The sequence below is a fragment of the Poecilia latipinna genome, unplaced genomic scaffold (assembly GCF_001443285.1).
Source record: "Poecilia latipinna isolate Pla-1442-1.1 unplaced genomic scaffold, P_latipinna-1.0 Scaffold1385, whole genome shotgun sequence".
In the NCBI taxonomy this organism is placed as follows: domain Eukaryota; kingdom Metazoa; phylum Chordata; class Actinopteri; order Cyprinodontiformes; family Poeciliidae; genus Poecilia; species Poecilia latipinna.
In genome coordinates this window covers 122,138-128,554 of record NW_015114001.1, presented here as the reverse complement: position 1 = coordinate 128,554, position 6,417 = coordinate 122,138, and positions in this window count along the sequence as shown.

Sequence of the window (6,417 nt, the reverse complement as noted above, 5' to 3'; positions counted from 1 at the left end):
CTTTTTTCCACCATATGTGACTTTGTAAAAAAAAAATAGCAAATAAAAAACGAAAAAAAAAAAAAAAAAAAAAAAAAAAAACACTCACACGCACACACACAACAAACAAGCATGTATTCCCATAAAAATAACTCAGTTATACAAGATGCAAAAGCAATGGTGGGTCTGGGGTTAGGAAATAATGCTTTATTAGCCTAATGGCTTTCAAACTCATTCTGACATATCCTCCTTCAGATGGAGGGAAATTTCATTACAATGTTTATTTAAGGCCATTTATCAAGCAAATAAACTAAAAAGATTTTCATTCATTAAAAGGATTTCGTGTTTTCGGCTACTTTTTTCCCTCTATTTTTATCCATGGATCTGTTGCAGTGATGATAACCGAGTTGTGACGGATCATTTGATGAGCTTTGACTCCATATTTTTGCATCTATTCATAGTTTTTCTCCTGCAAGTACGAGTTTAGAGTTTTGCATTACCAGAAATTGCCTCTGTAAATTATCATTCAACTCAAATGACAATGACTAACCAAAAGTGACAGGGGTTAAAAAGCCAACTAGTTATGCAACAGTCTTGTCTTATAAAGAAGCTTAAGAAGTAACAGGGAACAAAGACGATGGGCTTTAGCTTCGTGCTGAAACAACAGGGTTCGGGTTGAAAAAGAAAGGGAAGCACACAAACTCAATGATGACAACAAAGTATGAAAATGGAGGTGAGTGACTGAAAATTCCCTGGCAGCTTCAGTGCAAAGCTGCAAAATTAATGTCTGCTTTAAGGTTACCGATGTAAGCGTTACAAAAAAAAAAAAAAAGACAAATGAGGATGTGAACCTCTCAAAAATGGAAAACAGTTGCAGTTCCTTACAAGAAATATGTATCATTTTTGAAAATGTTCAAATTTTGAATCAACCCGCAAACTTCAGTGTGTTTTGTTGTGATTTCGTGTGCATCACTAAAACCGACTAGTGCGTAGGTTTAAAGAGGAAGGAAACGAAAACATGGTTTTCAAAATCTAATACAAATAGTCTGAAATGTGCGGCATGCCAGATAGACCATGTAAATATTTTGAATAATCACATTCAACGTGGCTAAAGCTGCAAGTTTGTTGGTTTCCTGCTTTGCACAGCAGGAAACTGAAAACTTTCCCCATTTTTCTTTCAAATGGCTCCATGTGTTTACTGCAAAGCAGCTCAGTCAAATTCAATGGAGAGCATCTCTCACAATCAAGTCTTTCTGCATATTTTCAATCGGATTTGGTTGTAGACTTTGACTGGGCCATTTTAAAACATGGACATGCTTTGATCTAAAGACACTCAATTGCAAATCTGGCTGCATGTTTTGGGTTGTACTTCAGTTCGGTCTCGAATTAATTGCTGCTTATAGGTTTGGATTTTTTTTTTCCAAACTTTGATTAATGCCCTCCTTGGGCAGCATGTCAGCTTATGTAGACAGCTTTGTAGATAAAATATTTAAGAGGCATGAATACTTTGGCCAGAAAAAAGCCTCTCTCGTTAGTAAATAAGAGTGAGGTAGTAGCAAAAACTGTAGCTCATTCGCAGTTTTAAAGATTTTACATGTAAAGGATTTGACAGCTAATGGCTGACAGGAGAATTAACTTTAGTTCCTGTGTGAATTCTTCTTGCAACATGTTTGGATCAACTAGAGGCAGCACTACCAGGACAAACTAATGAAAGAAAATTACAATATCCGCATTTTGCCAAAATAGTTGCATTTTGGAAAAATGCGACTAGTTTTCCAAAATTTCCTTGACAGGAGTTTAATTTTTGCAGTTTAATCCAAGTAAAACAAATATTTTAGGGACAGGTTTTATTCAAAACCACAGGATGTATCTAGCCAAAAATAACCCGGTGAAAAGCCTACAAGATGTGTTGTGAGAATAGGTATTGTGGGCAAAACAGAAGAACACCCCCCACAACCATCTTACACACACACACTACACACATCCTGTAAAGAGTGTATGCCAAAAAGCCGGAGCATGACTTGACATGGAGAAAAAGAGGATTGCGGTAGGGTAAAAATTCCTGTGCACCATTTATGTTTTCAAATCACTTTTAGTTGAGATCAAGTTGCCAAGAAACTAGACAGGATTCCTGGAAGTAGAAAACGCTGGCCAGGAAACGTCTGGCACGGCAATCCTGCGAAATCAGTCACAGTTCTTCAGTGACGCTGATTGAACAAACAAGATTTAACTGACTGGTTTTGAAGAGCTCCTGGATCTATGAAGGGAAATCAGTTTTGTCAAACAAGAGAAGCAGAATAAATGTACTTTTGAATATCAGTAAAAGAAAATAATGATTTGATTATCTTAAACAAAAAGACAAGCTGATTACTTTTAATAAAAAGTAATGAAAGCTCAGTAGCAGCAGTCTAATCTAATTATCAGACTTTGAATCCATTAGGCAGAACTTCAGCTGCTTTACTGCATGGACGATGTCAAGTTTTGTAGTTCTTTCAGTCTACTCCTTTGACCTAATGGCTCAGCTAACACATTGTGGCTCTAATCACTTCCGTCTTTACACCTGAACCACCTTCCTCCTGAAGACAAGGGCCATGCATTTGCTGCTGTAATTGGCACATTCAAAGGGAGGGGCTGGGTGGTAAAGAAAAAAAGAAAAAAGCAATGATCACAAGCCCCAGGGGAAAGGGACCAGATTTTAAAAAAAAAGTGAAGACTCTAATGAACGAGACAAGGACACCAACCTGGGGGAAGGAGATGAAGCTGGAGGCAGCTGAAAAGCTTTGAGGGCAGCGTCACCATGGAGACATTGGCTGCAAGGAAGCCTTGACAACGGGTGTGCCAAGCTTCATGCTCTCGTGGGTCGAAGAAGAGGTGAGATTGGTGGTGGGTGGCCCTTTTCCCCCTCCCCCCTCCCTGTCGCATGGTGATTTATTGATTTATTCTTTTTAGCCTTTTGTATTTACATGACTTTATGAAACGTTATTGTATTTGCAGCCACATAAGTGAAGGTGAAATGCTGCAGTGTTTTCAACACCTCAACTTCTGTATGACTCACTGGTCCTTGAGCTGATTTCGAAGCTTCAAAGCCACACAGAGGAACAAACAGCACCGTTTCATGAATGTGTTTGGATTGAATAAGCATCTGGTTTGACGCATGTCTTTTGTGTTTATCCTCTCCTCTTCCTCACCCCCTAGAAAAGACTGGCATGTAGGTAAATAGAGCAGTATACTTGGTATGCTGCAGATACACAGTGATCTGTGTGAGGTATTATTTGATTTATTGATGAACGGTTTAAGCATATCAAGGATTATAGAAATGTGATGTAGGAAGAGGGAAAATGAAATATTTAAAAATCGATACAAGCAATGTAATTTATCAAATAAAATGAAGGAAATACCTTTCTAAATTTTTCTGTGAAATGTAATTGAAAATTACTTACAGGCTGATCACACCCACATTTTAAAGGAAGGGGGTATCATGCCCCACTTTTATGAATTTAAACACGAGATTGCACTGTTAGATAATATAACTTCTTTGTCAAGCTTTTTATAAATGGAGTGGAGGTTGCAGCACGTATGCGTTGCCCTTCGATGAATTCAGTTTCAGCAACAACTACAAAAAAAAGAGCATGAAAGAGAGAGCCTCAAAGTGAGGTGATGAAAGTCACAAAATCATTAAGACGGTGAGTGAACACCTTATTTAATTAGCCTAATTCTCCTTCTACTCTGCTGCAATGTTCATTGATGAAGAGGGAGAAAGAACTGCAGACAAAGACTGAGACAAAAGGGATTCATTAGTACCAATTACCGAAAATCTTTTTTTTTTTTTTTTGCTTTTTCATCAGTGAGGGAAGTGGTCTGCAACGATGCCCACAGACAGCTCATCTCAGGCCCCAGAGAGGAATCAAAGATACATTTAGTGGATGTTGCACCACCACCAGGAGCCCACAGAGATATGATTTCAGAGAAATCTTATCTGTTACTTAGAATCCTCGGCGCTCCCAGGAGGGTTAAATAACAAGCACAGCAGATAAACACACAGATCTGAATGATGCCTATGGAGCCTCAGCAGATGTTTAACAGCTTGCCACGTCTCACGACTGATCCAAATCCAAGACGATGGCAGAAGTGTGTCTAAAGAAAAAAAACATATCTACCAAAAAAAAAAAAAAAAAAAAAATTGCATACTTGAACTACGACATAAGAAATTATGTTCAGTTGGACAAAAAAATAAATATAAATACAAAAAAAATCTATGTGCTTGTGTGTATTTACACTGCAAACTGTTGGCTGTAAATGGACAACAACTGACAGGCTTCAGCAAATGGAATATTCCACTCCATTATTTGTTGTCACAGCTACCGATGTGTGGGAAACATCCATCACAGTCACTCCAAGACATTTTCATTAGACTCCATCATGATCTGTAAATGAGCTGTAAGCTATTTGCATTTTACTGTGTGTGGGAAGGATAGACCTGCTTGTTCAGTAACACTGATGGGAGACAACGACCATAATCACTTTCTTAATGAAACCAAGAGAACGTCATGATAACGATCAGTTTGAAGTGACTGTAAATGTGGAGTGCTCCTCTCAGCATGAAGGCGATTTTTGCAGAGAGTTGTATAAAAACACAAGGATTAATAAAATGGAATTATCCTATAAAGCTTAAATGAAATACCACACCTCTAATTGTCTTTCTCTGCCAATTAACTCGACTACCCTCTCTCACACACACACATTCACAGCTGAGGTGAACAACGGCACACAGCATCAGGAAAATGGATTATTGTGCTTATGAATGTCAGGAAGCTTTCTATAGCTCTTCAGCACAAGGGGGCAGGCGGGTAAAGGCACGTTCAATTAAAAAAAAAGAAAGCTCCTCTAGCGTCGTCAACGTCACCTTGGTCAAAATGTCACGCTTTGTAATTGCTCCTGAGAAGGAAGTGGAGATATTAAGCGACCACTTTTTGTTTGTACTTCTCTAGGTATGAAGAGAAACTGGTAAAGGATGGTGAAACTAGGCAGAGCATGGCTGAAATAGGACACTTTTGTGTACATACAGTGTTAGGGGATAGTAATAATGGGAATTAATTTGGAGGCTCTAATGGAGATTTGGGATCTGGAGTGACTCCAAGATATTTTTCTGGGCTAATGGTGTGCTCTATTAGGATTTTCCAAATTCCCAGTTAGAAATGCATCCCTAACATCCCGTGGTTTGGGGTTTGCAACTTGGATGGCTGGAAGTCCTTTGCCCAGTAAGTGAAAGATTAGGTCTGGGAATGCATCACAGCCAAGTTAAGAATTGTCTGGTTAAACGCCCCAAAACAGTATAATTTGATCATTCTTACTGCAAACTATCAAGGCACTAACTGTTTTTCTCCATTTTGTGATTGACATTTTATAACATAATCAAGTTTTGGCTGTCATATAAATGCTGTATATCAAACATAGCTTAAAAGAAATTTGACGTATTGCATTAGAAATAGTCATCAGCGGCACAGTGATTAGCAATCATGCTGGCTTTCTAGTCGTGTGTGACGTCATTCACACATCGAAGCTCCGACTTCCGAGGAAACTTGAACACAACATAAGAAGTCAAACATTGGGCAAAACCAGCTCCGATTACAAAATTAATTATTTTCTGAATCTATGTAAATACTAAGAATTGAAACACGGTGCGTTTGCTTTAGTAGCATTAAACCAAACGTTTTGTTTGTTTGTTTTTTCCTTTTCATGTTTTAAAAATCCATTTGTACCAAGCAGTGTTGTGGACTGCGGCTACAGAAGGTTAGGATGATGAAGCAGCATTGTTTTGGTGATCATCACAGATGTTCCATGGGAAGATATTAAAAGAAGAAGGTGTTGATTACAGCTTTTGATCTCTCCATAAACTATGTCACCGCCCATCCCTGACCTTTAATTGGCAGCCGGCGTGCTGTGGCCCCTTTATCTCGTCGACCTGCGGAATGCTGGGGTTTTGGCCCCCAGCCGACAGGAGAGTGTTCATCACCATCAGCGCACGGAGGAGGGGATGAAGGGCTGCTCAACTGCGACAGCAGCTCCGCGGCGCGTTGAGCCCTGTGAGTCATCGCTGGAGAAGTTAACTCTTGAAATGCCACGATGCAAGCCAGCGACAGAGAAGACTAAATTAAACTGAATCATAATCGCAAAAATAGGGGCGGGGGGGTGTAAAAAAATCATAATGAAAGAGTATCAAAATAAATGTCAGTTATCAGCAAAGCATCAGATTAAAGACTAAGATTAAAGTAAAAATGTAATTACCCTACAGTCCATTTTTTTAACGAGTGAAACTTGTGTTTGTCATTTCAATATTAACACAAACATCCTTTCTTTTTTTTTTTCTTTTTTTAAAGAGAAGAAGCAGAAGTCCTCATGATCATTAAACATCTCTCCAGCGTAGCATCTACAGAAAGG